Source organism: Microcaecilia unicolor, chromosome 4, assembly GCF_901765095.1.
Source record: "Microcaecilia unicolor chromosome 4, aMicUni1.1, whole genome shotgun sequence".
NCBI lineage: Eukaryota > Metazoa > Chordata > Amphibia > Gymnophiona > Siphonopidae > Microcaecilia > Microcaecilia unicolor.
This window is the reverse complement of record NC_044034.1, coordinates 367,065,098-367,077,184: the sequence shown is the minus strand read 5'-3', so window position 1 is coordinate 367,077,184 and position 12,087 is coordinate 367,065,098. Positions and strand designations below refer to the sequence as shown.

The following is a 12,087-nucleotide window of genomic DNA, read 5'->3' as shown; positions in this document are numbered from 1 at the left end:
CCAAGTTGCTGTGAAAATCCAGCCCTGTTAGATCTTCCAGATCTCCGTCCAGATTCTTCTGCGCTTCCACCGCCTCAACCATGATCGATGAAAGAGGATTAAGAACTGATACTTCATTTGAGATTTACAGTTGCTGTTTATGGACATTATAGACTCATATTTTGTTTTATTTTCAGTTTAGCAGTAATCCTGTCTATATATTGAAAAGGTTTTATTTTTATTTTCCTATATTTCCTTTTTGTTCTAATTGTTTTTCTAAGACTTTCCCCGTTATTTCTGTTTATGTAATTTAAATTGAAGTTGCTATTCTCAGATACAAGGGTAACATCAAACCCTAATACTGGCTATGATATCATAATGTAGGTGTAAACCCTGTTAGTATCAACCAGTTATGCATTTGTTTAACTTGGTGTAGCTTACTTAAGCTGCATGTCTTTCTGTAGGTTTGACTAAGCTCCAGTGGGGTAACGGATATATAAAAGTCTTCCCATACTCCAGTCATTAGCATATGTCAAGATCCATGATGAACCTTGTTAATATAAATTGCCTAGGAATTGACCCTTTTTGCTGTATGAGGCAACTCATACGGCTATCCACTTTTTAGTGCTCGTGATTGGATGCTAATGATGAGTAATAGAAGGTCCAGGAATTCCGACCTGTTTAAGGATTCTGGAATACCTACACCTAAAACAGCCTGCAAACAGAGTACTAACCATATATTTGTTGAGCCCATAACAAGCTTAATCGAAACCCACTGTTCCTTCTCAAGACCACTGAGATAGATACATTAGTATTATCTCCCCATGCACTATGCAACAGATACAATAGAAGCCATTAGAAAGACCTGAAAGTGTTTATTAGTATGATCCACCTGAAATTGCTAGTACCCCGCTACCTATACTTCATGGGATTTTGTAGATGAACTCATGGATTTGTCCCATTCATAAAACCTCAAGAGAGATGACATCAGGATTAAGCCCAAGGGGTGGGGTTAATATAAAGGGAATTCCATATGCCCAAAATACTAGCATCTAGAATGAAGTTTCTGTCCTTGCACCATACCTTCCAGCAATTTTTAAGACCAAAACCTCCCCCTCTAGTTTGATAGCTTGCCACCTTCTGGAAATGGATGATGACACGCTTGACGAGCTTTGTGTCACCCCTCCTCAGAGGGGGTGACAAGTGGGAATGTATAATTATAGTACAGCAAGAGGCCCTCACTGGATGCCCACCGGAAGGGTGGAAAGGCCAGATTTTAGGACTCAGGCTGTAAAAATACCAGCTAGGTTTAAAAATCTATTGACTGGCTGAGCAAGGACTTGCTTTTCCTGCAAGTTAATATGTGTTCTAACTTAAGACCTACACTGGAATAGTGGTGGGCCAAGCTACATAGCTTTAACAGCTGAAAAGCACTGACTAGGCCTGATAACAAGATGATGGCCTTATAGCAGAGAGCCTTGCAAGAGCAAGGACTGCTTGGTGAGTTCTAATGAAACCTGGTGCAACTTTCAAATTGAGTGTAACACACATTGATGTAGAAATTAAAGACAGAAATGATAAGAAGTTTGGTTCATAACACGGAGTCTGTCTTCTAAAGTCAGTTGGCACCCAGATCACAAGATGTTTATGAAATTGATATATCTATATTAGATATCTCATAAGAACAAAGTGTTTACAAAAAAGGAAATTACACATAGCCATGTTTGGATGTTTGGATGTCCGTATCTAGGGAGATGTTGACAAAAAGGGAAATTGCCCAATAACTTGCAATGTAGAAACGGAAAAGTGAGGGTACAGATGGACACCTGCCGGAAATGATTCAGAGGTTGAGCAATATGAGAAAAAAAACAGGGTCTTGCCATTGACTTGTATTGAGATCTGCGCCTATAAAGAGATGAGATTTTGGCAGATCATTGGAACGGTCCCCAAACTCTTCTCGGAGGGCAGAAGCTCTGTGCAATTGAACCCAGAACCTGTCTGATGAATGTATCTGATTAAAGTCTGATTGGTAAGAATAAAAAGACTATTTCTTTAACTACACTGTTTCTGTCCTTGCTTCAATTTATTCTCTATCTTCTATCTGTTTTGCAAACTAACACACACACACACACAAGTAAGATTCCCACTGAACATAAATAGCCAAAGATTCATTAGATCAAAGAGACAGAAAGCTGTGGTCATGGGAATAAGATCTGAACTAAGCCTTCTGATGCCTCCTCCACAGCGATACCCATGGGCAGGAGTATCGCTGCAATTCAGGGAGGCGGTCCACAAGATCATAGAAGAACAGACCCTCTGTACAACTCCGTGTGGAAGGATCCCACGGGGGTCTATAGAGGGGTAAATAAACATTGACCATGTCGAATACACTGGACATGTCGAATTGGAGAAGAAGTATACTTTTACTTTTACGATTGCTATTTCTTGCTGAATTTGGTTAGGAGGGTAAGTAGTACTGTTTCGGTGCTATGTAGGTGGTGGAAACCTGATTGAGATTCATGTAGTATTGTGAATTTGTTTATTTTATTTATTTATTACATTTGTATCCCGCGCTTTCCCACTCAAAGCAGGCTCAATGCGGCTTACATAGTAATAGTAGTTTACAGAGTATTGATGGAGAAGATGTAAGTGAAGTATGGCAGAATAATAAAAGAAATAGGTAGGTAGAGATGGGCACAGGAGAAGGGAGTAGGAAAGGAAAGGAAAGAGCATGGGGTAGGTGACCATGGGAGGAGGGGTAATGGAGTCACGAGGGATGGGTATATGGGTTCATAAGATTAGTTGGGTTAATTGGATAGGCTTGCTTGAATAAATGGGTTTTTAGTGATTTCCGTAAGGATAGTCACTGATAGATCGGATGGGTCTGGGGAGGGCATTCCACAGTTGGCTGCCTAAGAAGGAGAAGTTGGATCTCATAATAGGTTTTGTATTTGAGTCCTTTGCAATTGGCAATTATGTAATTGTATATTGTTTTGGTTACCACACCTTCCATTAGTTTGACTACCAGTGGGATAGATGCTACTGGTAAGTAGTTGGTAATGTCATTTGATTTTTTGTTGGTGTCTTTTGTATTGGGGTGAGTAGAAAAGGGAAAGGGAAATGGGACTTGATATACTGCCCTTTCTGAGGTGTTTGCAACTACATTCACAGCAGTTTACATATATTCAGGTACTTATTTTGTACCAGGGGCAATGGAGGATTAAGCGACTTGCCCAGAGTCACAAGGAGCTACAGTGGGAATCAAACTCAGTTCCCCAGGATCAAAGTCCACTGCACTAACCCCTAGGCTACTCCTCCACAAATGTCTCTATAAATCAAAATCACTTCCATATGTAATAAAGTGAGGCCAAGTAAAGAACAATCAAGCCATTGTGACATCACTGATGAGGCTGGCTCTTACTGGTGAAACAGGCATTATGACATCACAATATCAGGGTTACCAGAGACTGAAACTCTTTACATTAAGGGGGAAGTTATCAACGTGGGCTACAGTTAAGGCAGGTTATTTTAGCACAAACAAGTGCTATTTTAGCACAGGTCCCATTTTGTGCAGTGAGACCTAGTTACTAATAACTGAGGTTAACTGTAAAATACACATATTATTGGTAGCCAACTTCCCCCCTTAAATTCAGCTCAGCTATCAGTAGAAGAAATAAGGCCAGATAATCTTTGGTTATGGATTTGCTCCGTCTTGGGGAAGAAGTGGGGCTTTAATGGTGATTTTAAGTAGAATGCTGTTTTTATTCCTCAAATGAGGTAATGAGATAAGCAAGGTATCTTAAGGGACTAGGAAATGACTGTCAACACTACTACTACTTAACATTTCTAGAGCGCTACTAGGGGTACGCAGTGCTGTACAGTTTAACACAAAAGGACAGTCCCTGCTCAAAGGAGCTTACAATCTAAAAGACAAATGTACAGTCAGTCAAATAGGGCAGTCAAAATGGGACAGTCTAGATTTCCTGAATAGAAGCATACAGGTTAGGTGGGACTTTGAGCAAAGATTTGAAGAGGGGCAGGGAGGGGGCTGGCGAATGGGTTGTTCCCAGGCATAGGGTGAGGCGAGGCAGAAAGGGCGGAGCCTGGAGTTGGAAGTGGTGGTGAAGGGTACTGAAAGGAGGGATTTGTCTAGTATGAGTAGAACTGAGCATTTGGTGCAAAACAAAGGTATACAGAACTGCTCCAAAATGCTGATTATCTTCAACATGCTACAGGTATTCAATTACAAAACTTGACAATCTATTGGGGGCGATTCTATAGATGGCGCCTAAAACATCAGCACTGACATCAGTGCCAACTACGTGTATCTCTAATCACCACCTAGATTTAGGCGCCAGACCAAAGAATCAGTATCAGTAAAGGAGGGCAGAAGACCAAACGACAACCGGCGTGGTTAAAAGAGAGGTGAAGGATGCTATTGGAACAAAAAGAGAATCCTTCAGAAAATGGAAGAAAGAACCGACTGAAGATAATAAAAACTACTACTACTACTATTTAGCATTTCTATAGCGCTACAAGGCGTACGCAGCGCTGCAACAACATAGAAGAAAGACAGTCCCTGCTCAAAGAGCTTACAATCTAATAGACAAGAAATAAAAAAAGTAAGCAAATCAAATCAATTAATGTGAACGGGAAGGAAGAGAGGAGGGTAGGTGGAGGCGAGTGGTTACGAGTCAAAAGCAATGTAAAGAGGTGGGCTTTCAGTCTAGATTTAAAGGTGGCCAAGGATGGGGCAAGACGTAGGGGCTCAGGAAGTTTATTCCAGGCGTAGGGTGCAGCGAGACAGAAGGCATAAGGAATGTCAAATCAGATGCAAAGCGTTGATAAGAAAGGCTAAGAAGGACTTTGAAAGAAAGATAGCGGTAGAGGCAAAAACACATAGTAAAAATGTTTTCAGGTATATTAAAAGCAGGAAATCGGCAAAAGAATCAGGTTGGTCACTGGATGAACGGGGAGTAAAAGGGGCACAGGGAGATAAAGAATAGTGGAAAGATTAAATGAGTTCTTTGCCTCGGTCTTCACCGAGGAAGTTTGGGTTGGATACTGGTGCCGGACAGGGTATTTGTTATGATTAAAAACTGTGTGAAAGATAGGAAACAGAGAGTAGGGTTAATGGTCACTATTCACAATGGAAAGGGTAGTTATGGGGTCCCTCAGGGATCTGTGCTGGACCGTTGCTTTTTAAACATTTTCATAAATGACCTGGAGTGGGGGTAACTAGCGAGGTTATCAAATTTGCTGATGACACAAAGTTGTTCAAGAGTCGTCAAAATTGCGGGAAAGATTGTGAAAAGTTGCAGGAAGATCTATGCAAGACTAGAGACTGGGCATCTAATGGCAGATGACGTTTAATGTGAGCAATGCAAAGTGATGCATGTGGGAAGAGGAACCCAACACTATAGCTACGTCATGCAAGGTTCAGCATTAGGAGTCACGGAACGAGAAGGGGACCTGGGAGTCATCATTGATGATACGTGAATCTTCTGCTCAGTGTTGCTGCTGCAGCTAAGAAAGCAAATAGAATGTTAGGTATTATTAGGAAAGGGATGGAAAACAAAAATGAGGATATTATACACTGTATCGTCCATGGTGCAACCGCACCTAGAGTATTGTGTTAAATTCTGGTCGCCGCACCTCAAAAAAGATATAGTGGAATTAAGAAAAGGTGCAGAGAAGGGCGACGAAGATGATTAAGGGGATGGGACAACTTTCCTATGAGGAAAGGCTAAAGCGGCTGGGGCTCTTCAGCTTGGAGAAAAGGTGACTGAGGGGTGATATGATAGAGGTATATAAAATAATGAGTGGAGTGGAACAGATAGATGTGGAGCATCTGTTTACGCTTTCCAAAAATACTAGGACAAGGTGGCATGCGATGAAGCTGCAGTAAGTTTTAAACACAAATAAGAGAAAAATTTTCTTTACTCAGCGCGTAATTCGACTCTGGAATGCGTTGCCGGAGAATGTGGTTTAAGGTGGTCAGCTTAGCAGAGTTAAGAAAGGTTTGGAGGGCTTCCTGAAGAAAAAGGCCATAGAATGTTATTAAATGGACGTAGGGAAAAATCCACTATTCCCTGGGACAAGCTAGTACAAAATGCTTTGCTCCGTGGATCTGTGAGGTGAATTATTGACCTGGATGGGACCACTGTCAGAGACAGGGTGCTGGGCTAGATGGATCTTTGGTCTGTCCCAGTGTGGTGATGCTTATGTCTTATGTCTTAATTCGCTTAGTTGCTATCCTCAGCACCTAAAACTACGAGCATCCATTTAACCAATGAAATGTGGCGTAACTCCCGGCGTGCAGAATTTATACGCACTGGGTCATATTCTACACCCACATGCATAAATTACAGAACACCTATTGCCGCTCCGCCTCCTATAACCACGCCCCTTTTGCTTGCAAGAGTAGAAGTTTGGCGCACTTTGTTACAGAATACACTTAGCGAGTTGTGCGCGCAAATTCTAATTAGTGGACAATTACTGTTCATTATTGCTTGTTAAGAGCTGTTATCAGCTCTCATTAGCTTAAGTTATGCGCATTGTTAGAGAATCCGCTTGAATTTCGGCGCAGATCTCTAGGCGTTGATATATAGTATCAGAAGGTATTTGCAAAAATTGCTTTGCAGATATCTTGACGATTTCTAATTGACTTACCAAATCACTATTCCCCATAAGCCTATAAAGAGATATCATTCCTGCTTTGATGCTCTCAGTTACGACAAGAATATAATACGTTTCTTATCTGCCATGCCAGTTATTTTATAAAAACAGGCCACATTGAAGGAGACGCGTAATAACAGCATTATATGACAGTCTTCTGCATTACAGGAGCCATCAGACAGAAGATTACAGAATGCTCCCAGGTTCAACTTTCTCTGAAATAAATTAGGGTTTTTTATTCTCATAAAGACAAGATTAATGGGCAGCTAAATATAGAATCATTATCTTTTTTCTATATTGTAGTCCTGGTATTATCCCAAAGCCAGTCTGCCACAAAACTGTCCAAGGTTTGTCAGGTTAGGCACGTAATATGATTGTCTTTATTCACGGCTCATAAACGATCTCCACAAATCTAAATATAAAATTATAGTATCATTCCTCAATCTTTTCAAGGACAAGCAAACTGTATAATTTCATTGTAAAAAGTGCTATATATCATCTTTTCTGTAACGGGATAAAGTATGACAAGTGTATTTATTCCTTTGCACTGCTTTTGTGATGTAATGAATTTAAACTCTGGGGCAGTAAAATCTTAGGCCAGATTTAACACACCACTTTATTTTATACTAGTAAAAAAGGCCCGTTTCTGTGAGCAATGAAACGGGCGCTAGCAGGTTTACTGCGGCAGCGTGGGGAGGGCGGACGGGCAGCGTGGCAAGCATGGGGAGGGTGCAGGCCGGGTAGTTTTTGTTTGGCGGGCCGGCAGCTCGGGCATTCGCTGGTCGGGGTCCCGCGATCAGGTGTTCGGACGGCAATCCTCCCCCTCGTAGCTCTGTGTTTGTCGCTGTGCATCGGGGGGGGTGAGGCCCTGCGTAGTCCGCTTTTTCTCGCAGTACGTCGTGGGGTAGCATCGGGGGCGGTGGAACTGGGATTGGCGGAGTGTCATAGCCCCACCCTCACACATCATAACGTTGTGACGCAGGGCGGGGCATACACTCATGGATCTTGCAACTACAAATTTGCATTTAGAATGTTGGGGTTGAATTATGTGTGGATCGGGCGTGGGCTGAGGGCGGGTCTATGAGTGAGAGTGAGAGTGAGTGGTGCTGACAGCCTAGAAGACTACAGGGCTTCAGTGTTTTCCCTGCCACACAGTGAGGTTCTGAACGATGGAGGCGGAATTATTCATATACATTTGTAGGTCGTGTACTACGTTCCTCTATGCTAATTACAAGCAAAAAATTAAGGCGGGGAGGGAAGGAGTAACTCATAGGCCTAATGACAATGTGATTCTTTTGCTCCCGTTCACCCCCCCCAACCCTAACCCCTTTAGCTTACGCCATCCAGGATAATTTTGACCGTGTTCGTCTCCAGTGTGTTTGCAGCAGTGGTGGGGATGAGTAAGCATATTAATTTGGGACATCAGGAAATTGCGGCAGTCCCCTAGACTTACCAGCAAGGTGGCGGCGAGAACTACGCTTCTCCGTGCTGGCCTCAGCTTTGGATTCTGACTCGGAATTACCAGGGGGATGGGGCGCTCGTGGTCCGCAACAAGGCCTTTCATGAGAGCTCAAACAATTTCTAACAGATATTCTGGAGGAGATTAAGAGTTCCCACAAAGAGATTTTGGAGTGACTGATGCTGTAAGTGTGGACCTTCGCAAGTTGGGTGACCGCATAAAGAGCCTAGAGATGAAAGTGGATGAACACGTAGACTTGTTAACTTCTTCCCAGATGCGTGAGTTTCAGTTTTCTGCTCAGTATGAGGAGCTCCTTTACAAATTAGATGACATCCAGAGTTGGGGCTGCCGAAAGAATCTGCGGTTCGAGGGACCCTGGACAGAGGCAAAACTGAGGATGTCTCGGTGATCGTGATTACATTCTGCCGTTAATTGCTTAGCCTGATGGTGCTTCTGTGCTTTCTGAGCTGGATTGAGCGCATCAGGCAATGGGCAAAGTTCAGGATAACAAACCCCTCAATATCATTGTTTGATTTGCTAAGTACTATGATCAGGAAATGGACATCCAAGTGCAGGCTATATCCAGCGTGAACATCCATTTTACAAACTGAAATGTCCAAATTATTAACGGGGGAAAACAACAGACACGGATGTCTTTGTGGCAGCTGAGGAACTTCAATATTATAAAATGGCCACCCAAACCTCCATGTGGAAGAACAGCTGGCAGAGAACCAGGGCAGAGATGAAATTTTCATTTTTTTCTTTTTAATTGGGATAGAAAAATACCTACTGTGACTTCCCTTATTCCCTGTGGTGTGAACTGTTCAATGTTTTTATGAGTTCTTTTAATATTTCCTTAGCTGCAGATTAAATTCTTATGCTGATGAGATTTTCATTTGTGTCCCTGTTCCATCTGATTTAGAAATCGTTCCTTGTATTACCAAACTTAAGGGCTGGGCAATATCCCACTTGATAAAATTAAATACAGGCAAAACTAAAGTACTCTGGTTTAGTAAATTCTTTATTTGGATTTTGCTCACACCTTTTTCAGTAGTAGCTCGAGGTGAGTTACATTCAGGTACACTGGTTAAATATCAGGAGTCCTTGCCGGCAGTGATTCCATTAGGCAAAACAAGATATTGATGGTAGAGAAATCAACCGAAGTACTGTACTTGGTATAATCCTAGATTTCACTGTCCCTGGAACAGCAAGTACAACTCAGGACTATCGTTCATATTTTCATTAGAGTCACTTTACTTTATTGGTTCAGAGTTTAATATTTATCGTTTAGATAACTGCAGGGTTTTGTACCTTGTTATTTCAGTAAAACTACCGAATAGACTTCAATACTACAAAATATGGCAGCTCGTTTGGCTTTTAAATCAAGTACGTTTGATCACATATCCCCTTTATAGTTAAAGCTTCATTGGCTTCCATTTAAAGCTTGTATATTATCCAAATTCTCTTGCTTTATTTTAAGATTACAGGGTTAACTTCAATTTGCCTCACTCAGGGGCCCTTTTACTAAGATGCGCAGGAAAATGGCATGCACTGGTGTCGGCACGTATTGGACGCACACAGGTGCATTTGTTAGCGTGCCATGTGACAAAATAAAAAGCACTTGTCCATTTCGGGCCTGAGACCTTACCGCCACCCACTGACTCAGCGGTAAGGTCTCACACATTAACCGAGCGGTAATCGTCAGCGCGCGCACACTGCCAATCACCGCCTGGTTAGTGCCATGCAGTAAAAATAGAAATTATTTTCTGCCGTGCATTTTGGACGCACATCAAAATTAGAATTACCGCCCAGGGCATGTGGTAGCCGGGCGGTAGTTCTAATTTGACATGCGTTGTATGCACATAAGCGTCAACGTCTCTTAGTAAAAGGGACCCTCAATTAGTTAATGTTCTATATAGGCCTCGAATTATTGGTTGTCACATTTTCCAAAGCAGGAACTAGGGTAAGCCCTTGGGCCACTGCCAAGGAGCAGCAGTGGCAGGCAAAACCACCCCACACAGGGATAAGACAGAACTCTGACAGGGACGGCTAGACTTCACCTGCACTGGCCACCCTTCCCATGAGTTGAGCCCCTGGGTGCAGGTGGCCGGCAGGACTTGCCGGACAGGGCCAGAACTGGATACCAGCAGGATACACACAGGGACTAAACACACAGGGAGGCTAGGCAGAATACTAGACTAGGACTCTCAGACAGACAAGAGACAGAACTGAAAGCTGCAAGCAGCCATTGAAACAGGGAACAAACACAGATAGACAAGAGACAGAACTGAAAGCTGCCAGGCAGCCACTGAACAAGAAACACAGGCAACCAAGAACTAGACAAAGACATGCAAACAAGAAACAAGACTGGGAAACAAGCAATACAGAACAAGAAGCTACACAAAGACTAAACTAGAATCAGGCAAGAATTACAGACTATAAACTGGACTAGGCAGAAGTGCACCAGCACCCAACATACCAGGGACCTTAGACGATGGAAAGGCAAAGCAGAGAGTTTCCAAATGGCTAATAAGCCCAGCAGCAGCTGAGATTCAGCTGCAGCAATCACCAGGCAGCTACGGGTGCTGTGCAGGCTCAAATAAGACAAGCAAGTTGGCAGGCTGGAAGATCCGGACTGGACTGGGCTGAAGTCTGGAACGGGAAACAGCACACAGACAATCCAATGCAGCCACCAGGTCTGGCCACCAGAGGGCAAGAGGAATACAAACCAAAAGACAGGCAGAAAGTATACTGAAGCACAGAGAGGCTTAACACACACAGGTGCAGTTTAGTGGCGTAATCAGAGCCATGCTGGAAGCAGCCAGCACACAGAGACAGAACTAACTCAGGAAGAACAAACAGAAGCCAGCTCAGAAACTGACTGCCGGAAATAAGATGAGCCTGAGAGGGGTCACGATCACAATCGTGACATGGTATACTGCCTTTCTGTAGATACAGTCAAAGCGGTATGAATGAATGTGGTATGGTATAGTATGTATACTTGATCTCATCTTTCTTTGCCATTTTCAGGAGAAGGACTGTTGAAGTCCACCCAGCACTTATGTCCTTATGTCTTAACTACTGGAGTTGCCGTCTAAGCCACTCCAGCCCAACCTGATCCCAATCTTTCTTTGCCATTTTCAGGAGAAGGACTGTTGAAGTCCACCCAGCACTTATGTCCTTATGTCTTAACTACTGGAGTTGCCGTCTAAGCCACTCCAGCCCATCCTGATCTTGCCATATAAGGAAACACATAAAAGTCTGCCCATCACGGCTTTAATGAAATCTAGAAAAGGTCAACACATTAGGTGTAAATGATACCCTTTTGTTCTGATAATAACCAAGATTTTTTAAACTGTGGATTTCGGTTAATTGGAGCAGCTGTTTATTAGGGCAAATACTGGAGAACAAAAACAAATCAATAATGTATCCAGAATTTGCTTCGCTTATTTGGGGCATCTGCTGTTTAATTGGGCCAGTGTCTGCCACATGGCATGTTTGTGATCACAACTGTACGACATCAATGCATCATTTAATATAAATGGATGCCTAGCTATAGTTGCTCTAGGTATTAGAGTAACTGCGTTTGTGGTGTGTGTAGCAATTTTTGTTTTTCATTTAAAAATTTAGATCCCTCCAAAAATGACTAGGAGAGATTTAACACCGGTTGACTGCTACATCTGCTCTAGAAACCTGTGCTGATTTTGGTCAGCTGCAGTCGATAAAGAGAGCACTCGATCAATTCCTCCAAAGTTATTAACTGTTTCCAGGGGAAATAGTTTTCTTTGATTTGCATCAGTTGTTTCTGCTCATCAAAGCAGCAGTGTAATGTTGTTAGTCATAAGTACATAAGTATTGCCACACTGACAGACCAAAGGTCCATCAAGCCCAGCATCCTGTTTCCAAAGGTAGCCAATCCAGGTCACAAATACCCGGCAAGATCCCAAAAATGTACAAAACATTTTATACTG

The 12,087-nt window shown here is 42.6% G+C and overlaps 1 protein-coding gene across 1 annotated transcript in view; it reads right to left on the bottom strand.

Moving 5' to 3' along the window:
* The window catches only part of CFAP47 (cilia and flagella associated protein 47), a 1,083,264-nt gene that overhangs the window by 488,086 nt on the left and 583,091 nt on the right, over positions 1 to 12,087 (bottom strand).